Source organism: Rosa chinensis, chromosome 5 (genome assembly GCF_002994745.2).
Source record: "Rosa chinensis cultivar Old Blush chromosome 5, RchiOBHm-V2, whole genome shotgun sequence".
Taxonomy (NCBI): domain Eukaryota; kingdom Viridiplantae; phylum Streptophyta; class Magnoliopsida; order Rosales; family Rosaceae; genus Rosa; species Rosa chinensis.
Genome location: NC_037092.1, coordinates 54,428,640 through 54,441,436, shown reverse-complemented (window position 1 = coordinate 54,441,436; position 12,797 = coordinate 54,428,640).

The following is a 12,797-nucleotide window of genomic DNA, read 5'->3' as shown; positions in this document are numbered from 1 at the left end:
GACCTAAGTGGTCGATCATAAATTCTCTACAAACTCTAAGTTTGGAGATCTCAACAAGCTCCAAGCTTGGAGTGAGCATGAACCCCCATAGTTCGGCTTAATTTGGTCTCCCCTATGATGAAGAAAGGGGGGGGGGGGGGGGGGTAGAAGAAGGGAGGTTGCAAGTCCCCAAGAAAAAGAAGAAAAGAGTGAAAAACTTCAAAAACGGGAACTTCAATCTTAAAAACTTACTTGTTGTTTCGAGGCTTGAGAACACGCGCGTGTTGGAAAACAGGCTTCGGGGGTGTGCGAGGCAGGTGAGCTTTGGGCGAGGCTAGCTAAAAGCGAGAGCTGCGGGGGTAGGCTGCAAGGCTCCAGGGCAGCAGTGGTAGAGCTCGCACTAGTGGAACAACGATCTCAGGGGCATGTAGGAGATGTGAGGGCAGTGAGCGAGGGTAGGGCTGCTGGGGCAGCGAATGCAGGGCTTGCTCGCAGGGAGCAGCGAGCGCAGGGGTGCGTAGAAGCTGCCGGGGATTTGGTGAGAAGAGTTTTAGGGTTTTGGTTTTTAGGGCTAGGGTTAGGGCTCGTGCTGATAACGTGTTTAAGGAAAACTAAAATTGGGAGAGAATTAAGTCGTGCTTTCATTGATAATAGGGGCCTCTTTATGTAGAGGATTACAAGGCATAGAATCAGAGTTCTACAAGGAAACGTAATATTACAATTGATTGGATATTTCTAAGATTCTCCGATATTATCCCTAATTCTAACCCTATTACCACTAGGTCAAGTAATCTAGAGTTTAGGTAAGACACATGTTCTGGATTTACTTGAACAAGAGTCATATTATTTTATTTTTCTAAGTAGTTTTTTTTTTTTTGAACCAAACCCAAATCCGGGTGCTGATAAATATATTCATCTAAAGTCAGAATAGGTAGTTACATACCATTCCGCTGCCATGTACAGACAGACAAGAATATAGTGGTAGTGCCCATAGTGATACATAGAAATAGACCCACTCATTAGACATGTCATGGACGTAGACATAGCGGAGATCCTCCTTCCTCGTCTTCTTCGTCTTCTTCTGGGGTTTGGTGGACTGGTCAAGCTCAACATTTGGAATGGACATGGAAGCACAGAGGTTTTTATGGGAAGGAGCAATCCCTTTGCAGATTCATCTCCACGAATCCGAAGTCACTTATTTTTCTACGTAGTTGAATAAAATCAACTATCAATTTATTACAAATAAAAAAGGAATAGCCAAATTAAAATTTTAAAATCATGCCTAATTTTCGGATGGTCCAAGCACGGTCCATTTATTGGTCCGACACAATATAGGCTTGGGTCATGGGTCGGGTTAGGCTTAATGTTCAAGAAAACAGACTAGCATGAGCCTGGCATGTTAATAAATGGGCCGGCGAATATGCCCACTTAAAATGGGTCGGGCCGGTTCGTTTGCCACCTCTAATTGGGATATATAGCTTCAATTCTTCAACTTTAAATTGTAAGTTTGTGTTATTGGCTTGAAACACTTTTGCATGAAAGTTTGAAAATTTAGAAATGAACAAACTGATGAATCTATGAAGTATGAAATGATGAACTATTTAAACTTCTTCAATTCAAAATTTCTATAATTTTGTTCTTATTTGACTTTTCATGCCTTTTTCATAATTGTGGCTTTGTGGTTGCATTTGAAGATGTGTGGTTTGGAGAGGTTTGTCAAAGCCAGATGAGGGAATGGTGTTCCTAAGACACACACACACACATATATTTTTTAGAGCCTATTTGGGCCTGAAAACCCCAAAAACAGGCTTGAAATTTTTTATCTGAGTTTAATTTGGTCCCAACCTATTGAAGTACATCATTTGGCCCAACTCATGCCCAGCCTAGTGATTACCCAACCCCCTAAATTTGCAAATAATCCAATGCAGCAATTTCACCAACAAAGTTATTGCTTTCTACTCATATCTAGGGGTCTAGGAAGTGGTATTGGATGGTTGGCCGAGGTCAGGTGTGAGGTTAATTTGGTGTACGGTAAGTGACGGTCATTGTTAAATGTAATACACAAGAGATATACAAGAGCTCTCTACTTTGAAATGGGTGGGCGCATGTTAAAGGGTGGTCACTACCTTAGAGTAAGTGTGCACTTGTGAACGATGGTCACTACTTTGCATTAAGTGGGCGCGTGTGAGCAGCAATCATTACTTGGAGCGAGTGGGTGCATGTGAATAGAGGTCATTCCTCTAGGGTAGGTGAATGCACGTAAATTTTTTCAAGTGTTTTGTTTTTTTTGCTTGGTGTCAACATGTCAGCCATCACTTGCTTGTGCATGCGTGAGAGTTGTGTTGCTTAGATATGCAAGAATAGTAATAATTGCGTTCGGGTAACCAAAGCGACTCTGTAAGTGTTGTGTAGTTAGATTGTGTTTGCCACATGGTGTGATTTTAGAACTCGCATCCTTTCGTTTCAATGACTAAGATAATCTCGTGCGTAGTAGTTAAGAGAGCAAGTGGGAGCAGTTTCTCTCACTTTACCTACTATGGAAATTTTTTCTTGAGATTTCTCTATTTATTTTGCCTTGTCTTTCCCCTTAGTAGACAACTTTGGTTGATTTTTTACTGTGATTACCGAAGTTCTTGATCATGTTTTAAGGTGTTTCATTAACTATTAGAGTTTTCATATTTACTTGTACACTTCAGTAGTGTAGGTCGATGTCACACCTCTGATTTTTAACACAAATAAAAATTGATATATAATCTCATAATTATACAAGTGTGATCGTTCAGCTATCAATACAAAATACCTGGAAACCTTTTTCCTTTAAACCAAGTACATACTGATGCCCTGAACCCTCAAAGTTAATATACACTCGCTCCACAGAGTTATATATTACACAAGCTTACAAATTAAATTGTCAACAAAAAAATAAAATGTAAATGCTCCTCAGAGCTCACTACAAGCGGAAGTCTTAATAACGGTAAAGTCACAAAAATGGCTTCCTACCGTTAAGCTACTAGCACACTACCTCAGAATCAGCCACGATTTCCCTGACCTACAGGATTAACCCCTACACCGTTTGAATGGTGCACCGGGTTATCACACAACAAACCCGGTAAGCTTTTGCAAGCCCGTATGAGTAACTCAAAACACACAACTCACGCCAAAAACGAGGAAAACCTTTCAACTCGAGAATAAGGAAAACATACCATGCTTTCCAAAACAATATTCTTTTCCCTAAAGAAAACAACGAAAGTCACACTATGACAAAATCATATAAATCGTTAACCTAACAATTCAAATATGATAAATCGATCCAACCTGGGTAATAAAAGTCAACTCACAACAAAACATTTCGGTCCAACCTGGACAAAACAACAAATCGGTCCAACCTGGACAAAATAACAAATCGGTCCAACTAGACAAAACAACAAATTGGTCCAACCTGGACAATATATCAAATCGGTCCAACCTGGACAAAACATCAAATCGTATCAATTGTTAACCTAACAAATCGAACATGAATCTTCGGTCTAACCTGGACAAAACAACAAATCGGTCCAACCTGGACAAAACAACAAATCATATCAATTGTTAACCTAACAAATCAAATATGAATCTTTTGTCCAACCTGGACAAAATATCAACACACATCAATCATACCTAACATTAACCTAACAAATAGAATATGATTCTTTAGTCCAACTTGGACAAAATATGTACCCAGGAGCCGTAAGTAACCTACTTAGATCCATAAGGTATGATGACAGACAGACTAGAGCTCTAACTGAATCATAACCTGTCACCCGGCCAAGGTTCAACCTTGCGATATAACATTGCCTGAGAATGCAACCTGCAACCCTGGATCCTTAGGCCAACCTGACCCTCAGATCAAAACATTAAACGAGTCGCACTGGACTCAAAATGTTAAATAAAATCAAATGGAGAAATCACAACCGGTGACTCTCAAATCCTCAAACCACCTGTCGTCAGATTAAAACATTAAAAATGGTCATACCAGACCTGAAAATGTTATCCAACCTAAAAGGAAAAATCACAACCTGCAACTCCCCAAATCCTCAAACACTTTTTAAAACAATAGAAATACCATTTCCCACCAAAATTGTTTTCCGAAAAGTCACATCACAAAACGAGAATGAACTCACCCACACATATATATTTCACGTAAATATATATATATATATATATATATATACTTGGTCATTCACTCAGGAATGCCACTAATACTAACTATATTTTGCAGTTAAATTAATAACTCTCAAAACGATAAAGGTAATTTCGTTCGTAAATGAACATTGTGAGATTACTCACCTTAGAATCCCGCTGTGTCTTCTATACAGAACCGAACTAACACTCACACCAACAACTCGTCCAATTCACCTTTAGAAGCACCTATTCACCACTGATCTCAAATCAGTAACGATTCATGAATGATTTCAGTCCGAAACCCCTATTTTGAACTAAAATCCCCAAAGAGATGCCAATCGAGGCGAAACCTCATCCGAGACCACCCAAACTCTCCGGAATGCTTTTATGATCAATGTGACAAAACCACAAGTCGATCGGATAGTCGGATCCTTACGGATCGAAATATCGAACGGTCCGAAACCGTAAAAACCCTAACATGCTCATACGATCTCCAAAAATTACATATTGTATATCGAAATGCTTGTATCGACTAGTAGATCGAATTCAGGAATAGAAACTATTCCTAAGGTGGCCGGAAACCCCTGGAAAACACCAACACAATGGTGGCACCGCCACCAATCCAAAGTCAGAATTTGGCAAAACTTCCAACACCAAAGTTCTTTATCTCAACTCCAATTAAAACTTTTACCAAAGCCCAATTATAAACCAATCGATCGAATTTTACCTTAGAACAAATCGGACTGATTGAAACCCCCAGAGTTTCAATTCCAAAATTTGACCTCCACGAGTTGAATCGATGCAAGCCACCTTGTGGAAAGCATCTACGTCCTCCGAGCTCCAAAAGCCCTCAATAATCACCAGCAAAGGTGGCCGGAATCTCCATTTCGACGAAGGCAATTTCGTCCTCGTCGCGGCTTCTTCTCAGCCTTGCAGCGTCCACCATAGCTCGAATCGTGAAGAATCACTTCCATAGACGTGTAGAGGAGGTCAAGGTGAAGAAAGCCCACTTGGAATTGCTTCTGATGGTGGCCGGAGGAGGAAGAATGAAGCCGGCAAAGTGGAGAGGCAGACACGGGCTCGGGAGAGAGGAGAGAGAAGATTTTCCGAAAAAGGAAAGTCTGATTTTTTTGATATTTTTCCTGAAAAATCCCATATATACCAAAATGGAAACCCTTTCCAATGGCCATAACTTCTTCATACGAATTCTGATTTCCGTGTTTCGCATGTTCACGAACTCGTATCGATGCACTCTACAAATTTCGTGAAGGAAGTTTTTGAAGAAACCTAACGTATAAAAAGTCAACCTTTGCAACCCCCCTAAAACCATATTCTTCGACTAATAATTCGTCCGAAACACCTCCACTCCGTCCACGAGCCACGAAATCGTCCAATAACAACAAATTAGATTCTAGAAAATCCTCGAAAAATAAATACGAATTTCTGGGGCATCACAGTCGATGTTTCACTACTATCTTTCTGACCTTCCTTTTTCTTCAAGGATTATGTTGTTGTGAAGAAGATGAAGATTTTTATGTGATAGTGGGGATATATAGTGGTGAGGAAGTGATCCACATGTTTAGCTCTAGTGACCTGGAAGTGTCCAAGTTACTTTGGGATAGGTAAAGTGGAATGAGATTTTTTTGACTGCTTAAATTAAGGATTATTCGGGTGTAAGAGTTAGTTAGTAAAACGTGTTGATGACAATCAAATGGTAGTGCATATTTTGTTGTGCAAATAGACATGAGTGGGCAGTTGATGAAGATAGAGAGCGAGCACAGAATGGTGTTAATAGTAGTACATCTCAACTAAGTATTGTTGAGGTGACCATCGATATTTATGAGGCAATTCCTATAAGTTGAGTTATATCTGATAGATAACCTGTATTAGAGCTTAGGCAGTCTGATGAATGAGGAAGAAATAGCAATAATGCTGGCAAAACCATATCCTGAGTAGTATGAAGTTACGATCACTAACGAACAGGATATTGACAACACAGCCGCCCGCTTGGCATGTCGATGTGCATGATACTTTGGGCTAGCTTGGCCTAAAGGTACCACTTGACCCATTAGTGTAATATGTTTGTTCTGATTTAGAGATTGAAATCACTTGAATAACCGGAACATCTGGAAGCTATTGTACTCCATATTTGTGATGTGGAAATTGTCTGGGCTTATACTCTAGGATGCGGTCTACCCAACTTGGTTCTTGCTCGATACTGAAGATTTTAGCTAGTATCTTGGTGATACTCGACTTTTCTAAACACTGCACTTGTGTTTGGTTGCCAAGTTAGTGTTGTTGAGCTGTTGCTAGTCTTGCTAATGCATCTATCTTAGTGCTATTTTCCTGATCACTTAGATAATTTGAGTGATAATTGAAGTGATATTGTAGAATTTAAATTTTTGGAGTAGAGTTTTGACATACTTCAAATAAGGGGCCATTTGTTGATCGGTGGTTTGGAATTCACTGTTGATCGACTACCAAATGAGAGGCACAGATGTGTTAAAGCTATCAACTCTAGAATTGATGGTAAGTAGTAGGTTGGCCACTAACATGTATTCTACTATGTTGTTGGAGGTTTTGTATGCAAATTGGAGTGTAAACTTAGTGAGCACTTCATTAAGCTCTATGAGGATGATGCCCACACCACTATTTTGTTGATTGGAGAAACCAATCTTTGTGGTTTTGTGACCGACTGGTTATCAGTGGCCGGCTTTGATCGGAAGGCTTGTCAAATCAATGAAGAAATTTATTGTGGCTTGACCCTTCATTGATGCACACTATTTGTACTGGATGTCAAACTCGCCAAGTTTGATGACAATTTGCTAGGACGGGCAAAATTCTTGGATTTCTACAATACATGCTTTAGCGGTTGGTTTGCATGTATAGACATAGATTGTAGGGTTAAATACTGTTTACTCCCTATACTTATAGGATTTCATCGTTTCAGTCCTTGACTTTCGAATTTCACCTTAAAAGTCTTTGAACTCCCAATTTCCCCCCAATTAGTCTCTGCCGTCAAGTATCAGTCAAAAACTCCGTTATCTTCTCCTAAAAAGTCTATTATACCCTCAATTACTTAAAAAAAAAAATTATCTTCTTCTCTTTTTTTATTTTTTTTGTTTTTACCTCTTATTCTTCCGGCTCTATTACCTCATTCTATTCATCTCCTCATCAAGATGGTTCTAATCCACACACCTTCAAGAGGTGAAATGAAAAAAAGAAATAAAAGAGAGAGAAAAAATAAATTTAAAAAAAAGAGTAAGTGAGGGCATAATAGACATTTTGACAACTTTAACCGAAAATTTTGAAGGCAGGGACCAATTGGGAGGAAATTGAGAGTTCAGGGACTTTTTAGGTGAAATTCGAAGGTCAGAGACTGAAACGATGAAACCCTATAAGTATAGGGAGTAAACAATATTTAATCCTAGATTGTATATATATGCCTAATTATCTTGTCTCAATGTTTGTGAGGTCTTTACCTATTTAGTACAGAACTAACCACTGTTAGTGGTACAAATAAATATACGTACAACATCCCCCTATGTGTTTATATGCATGGCTAAAACTATCACCATATGTATGTTATTTCTATTTGACGGTAAACAGTATGTACATTAACCAACAAAAAAAAAATTAGAAATGGTCGTTAGACTTTGACCTACTCAATATTTAATTTATTGATTCAAAAGCATGGTTACTCACATTCAGCGCGCACCAGTTTACATTTTCATAACGAATAATACTTGGCTGACCATACATGTTAAGCCATTCCTAATCAACCTCTCTCACTGTTCAACACGTGCACTTTTTCCTTTTTTTGCTTAAACATTTGATAAGGTTCTCTTCTCTCTTCTTCTCCATATAGGTTCCAGTTCTACATGCAGTGATGCAGTTCATGATTAAACCAACTTTAGAGAGAGAAATCACAACCACATCCATCATCAAGTCATCACTGGCGAAAGATGTATGTCATAATAAAGGAGACGACGGACGAACCTATATAAAGATAGATGGATAACTATCATTATCAGCTATGAGAAGGAGCTCTCCGCCTTCACCAGCAATGGGTCATTAAGGAGGTCCACAGGTATTGAATAATTTAAGGAAAAGAGCCATGACTTTTAAGATATTGAAGAATTGAAACTGGTCGAGAGGGGGGATAAGAGAATCAAATAAGTTGTTTAGAAAGAAAGAAGAGAGAATTTTAGATGATTGTAAAGAGTACTTTCTGCTTTTCAATCAGTTAGAATTCAACATACCTACCGGGAAGCAAGTGGTGTTGCAGATAGACTTGCACACCTTACTAGCGTTTTTGCTATTGATGATATTTGGTTAGATAAGACTTCTATTATATTCAGGATGTTCTCTACGAGGATTATTGTCACTGTTTTCCTGTAGCTCGGGGTTCAGGTTTTATGTCCCCCTAATGTAAAATTCTACTATTAATAAAATAAATAGAACATGGTGTCTGAGCCCAAAAGTAATTTTGGCAAGATCGTTTAGTGGATTTAGCATAGCGGGCCGATACCTGCGGCCCAAAAATAAGCCTGCTTGGGTTTGGGTTACAGCTTCGCCCATTCCATAATCCATAAGGAAAACGAAACCTTATTGGAGTCAAGTAGCAGAGATTGAATAGGAAACTTCAATCAATAATCCTTCTATGGCAAGGAACAGTCGAATCAATCAATCCCAGCGATTACAAAGCCTCCCCGGAGCAAACCTTCAACCTCATTGAAACCCGGTGACCGCCCGCCAGTCCTAGTCTCCTCGTGAGCTGACTGTCAGCATCACTAGATCAACCCGGCGACCGTGCTTCCAGTCCTAGTCTCCTCGCCAGCCGACTGCCAGTACTACTGCCACCGATACAACCAGCGAAGCAAGAGTAATGCCCTCGCAACCCAGCGAAGCTAAAGTCACGCTTTAGCAAGACCCGTGCTTTCTCCAAACTTCCCAGTGATTGCTCTGCTCAGCCCACAACGTTGAGTATCAATTCGGTAACGCGAAGAGATCACATCCAAAGTCCTTATCCGTAAGGTAAGAAGTCCTTTCTCGGAAGGCTAGAGAAGAACCTTGTGGCGAGGTTGGTGCTCTCCTCGTCCACAACCACTTGAAGAAGAAGTCAGGTCCAGGGACTCCCCCTACGACTGCACTCCACGGTGCTGGCACGCCTGCACACACATTCAAAAGAGACAGTTTGCAAGCCAACTGGTTTTAAAGCCAAACTTTTTGGCACGCCCAGTGGGACCTGTAATAGTGACTTTTCGTGACCGTAAACATTGGGAAGTCGAGTGAAAACCCTTACCAAAAGGTTTATGCCAACTGCTCAAGACACAAGACCTCCAGTCACAGACCGCACTCTCGCGCGGATTGTTGTGGTCTTTCTGAAGAACAAGTGACTCAACGATTTTCTCATCCTGTTCAATCATCCAACATGTCTACTGAGCGGGAAGAGAACCACCCGGCCACTACCGAGGGCCAGGATGTCACTGCTAATCAGGCCAGTGAGCTTGTTATCACTACCGCTGTTCCCAATACAGTGGAAAGTGGAGGAAGAGAGGCTTTCGTCGCGAAGCTTATTCCAGAAGGAGCGACCTCAGAGGTGAGGTTCGCGATCATCATGGAGAACATTGAAAATCATCGCAAGAAGATAGCTGCTGATTTTGAAAGGGAAACCGCGAAGACAGACCGGCTCATGCGCGAGTTAGACCAACGCATTACCCGACATGCAGCAGATACCCAGCAACAAATCGCACAATCAGAAAGTGCAGTAAGGGTTCATGTCACGGGTGTCACTAGTGAGCAGAATCAGTGCCAAAAAGAGATCATGGAGGCCATCACGAACCAGACCAAGCAAACTGCGTCAGATATGGCAGGCCTTCGCAAGGATGGCGCTAGCCTTGCAACCGAGGTGGCCATGCAGAGAGCCGAGTTGAACCAGGCCAGAGAAGTGTTGAACAAGGCTTTAGGGGACCCTAATGCTATCCTCGGTTCAATTGGCCAGCCATCCGGCTTTAGCAAGTACGTGCCGCCTAATCAGCGAGAAAAGGCTAGCAGCAACACCGCTACACCGGCCGCAACTGTTGGCGCTACTCCACAGAAAGGCAAAGAGCAAGCTCTGGTTATCGGTGGCAGCAAAGAGAAAGTCACATCGGTAGACGGACAGACTACCAGGCAGAAGCATCAGACATCGAGGGTTGGTGGAACCACATTTGGTTCTACCAGCTTTGTTCAATATGATAGCAACAGGGCAGAAAACGTTTATCAGGAACTACCAGGAAGCTATTATGGTATTGACCAAGCGGGTAACCAGATTAAGATAACAGCCTTGACAAAAGAGATGCCCATACCAACAGTAACTCTTCAGCCACCAGCTACAACCCACGTGGTACATGTAGGAGAAGGAGCAGGGGTTCTGAACCAAGCACTACCCTTACAGGCTGCTCGCCATACTGTGGCGACACCCCCTCCTCCACCTCCGGGTCCGGAGTATGTGAGACGTGAAGAGGTAGAGGAGATGATCAGGCTGGCTAATCCTCGGACCCAAGTAAATGGGGTCTATGAGGGACCTTTCCCGCCGCATGTGATGCTCGCGCCCTTTCCCAGGGGTTATAAAAATATCATATTTTCTACTTTTTCAGGAGAAGATACAGAGAATGCGGCTACCCATCTGGCCAGGTTTAGGGTAAAATGCGGCCAATACCAGAATGATGACATCCTCAAATGCAGGATCTTTGGCACTTCTCTCTCAGGAGCTGCCTTTAGGTGGTTTTCCAAACTTCGGCCAGGGACCGTAGCGGATTGGCCCGCGATGGAAAAGCTATTCCGAGAAACCTTTGGAGCCATTGAGCCTGAGGTTGACTTGGCTTCTCTCACTCAGATGGCCCAACAGCCTATGGAGTCTGCTGTGGCCTATCTTCAGCGCTTCCAAATTCAGAAAGCCAAGCTGAATGTCATCTTGCTCGAGAAGGAGTTAGTCAAACTAGCAGTCAAGGGTTTGGAACCTCGCCAGCGGAAGAAGCAACATGGCAGTATGATCCAGTCAATGGGAAAGCTCATCACAGAGGTAGGAAGCTTTGAACATCTCCTCAGAGAAACAGATGCAAGGAAGAATGCATCCAAAGGGACATATGTGCCAGGAAAACATCACACCGTAGCGGCCCTGAGCTACCAGCCGGCTACCTATGACCATGACTACCATCATCACATTGAAGAGGTGGTTCAGGATGACGATGAGGAAGACGAGAATGATATCGCTACTTACGAGCTAACAGGGAGGAAGAATCCAGCCCTGAAGCAACTGAAGATAGCCAAGGAACCTGTTAAGCTCAAATCGATGGCCTTCACCAAACCTGAGTTCGCGACATATACTTATGATGCCAATAAGGCACACGAGATTCTGGATGAAATGATCGCAGCGAAGATGGTGAAGACCGACTTTAGACCTTTTCCTCGGCCAGACCAGCTGAAAGGGAAGAAGTACTGCAAATTCCACAACCTGTGGAACCACAATACCACGGACTGTGTGAAGCTCAAAGACCAGATTCAGGTATGGCTTAATAATGGCAGTTTGCAGGTGGAAGCCCCAGTAACCGCGGCAGCGCTCGTAGACTTAAACCCTTTTCCCGACACTGGGATCAACATGGTCGATGTGAACTGGGCCAAGCAGAGCCAGAGGAAACCAACCTTGGATTTGAGTACCAAGGGGCGAGAAGGAAAATCTGTCAAGGATGAAACTCCTGCAAAGCAGAAGGCTAAAGCAGCTGGAAAAGCCTCACCCGTGGTCCTATGCTCGCGATGCAAAGAAGAGTGTGGCATCCAAGTGTTGCAAGAAGAGGTCGAGCAGACTTTCCGTTTTGGCTCTCTCCCGCCTATTAAGTGGGCCTCGCCATCGCGGAACTATCAGCCTTCTAGCCCGAGAGGAAAAGAGAAAATGGAGTCGCCACCATCCCCAAAAGACTCCAATCTATTCAAGAAACTGAAAGCGGCCGCGGTTGATCACAAACAAGAGGAGAAGGCCACGAACGAACGGAAGAATATTCTAACCAAGCCCTACATCCCACCTGCTCCAGCTGCCACCATCAAGGAAGGAAAGTGGTACACTAGGGAAAAAGGGAAGGCAGTGGAAATAAGCTCTTCCAGGAAGAGGAAACTGCAATGCAGGTTCGGGGAAGCCAAGCGCACTCTAGAGGCTCTGGATCAGGGCTTGATCAAGCCTTCGCAGTTGGTCAAATCACCGGAGCAGTATCAGAATGTTAATGTTTGGATCCGTGAGGATCTAATTAACGATAAGTAAGAGAGAGAGAGAGTGACACGGGATGTATAGTGGTTCGTCTCCCGTCTTAGCGGGAAACTACGTCCACTTGAATGTGTACTAGTGTGTCGAGCCTTGCGGCTTAACAAGATTACAAGAGATGTAATGGGATGTCTTGAGTTGTGGGAGGAGTCTCCTTTTATAGGTGAAGGAAGCCATTTCCTTTACATTTTCTTAGATGTGGGACAAGAACCCAGTATTCTAGTCTAGAAAAGCATATTGTGGAGGCAACTTGGCAAGGCCGGGAAGCCACCTTCCCGGCGACGGATTTGCGACTTCCGGATACCGTAGCGTAGCTTGAACATAGGGCTACAAGATGCAAGTAGCGGTTGGATCCCATGAG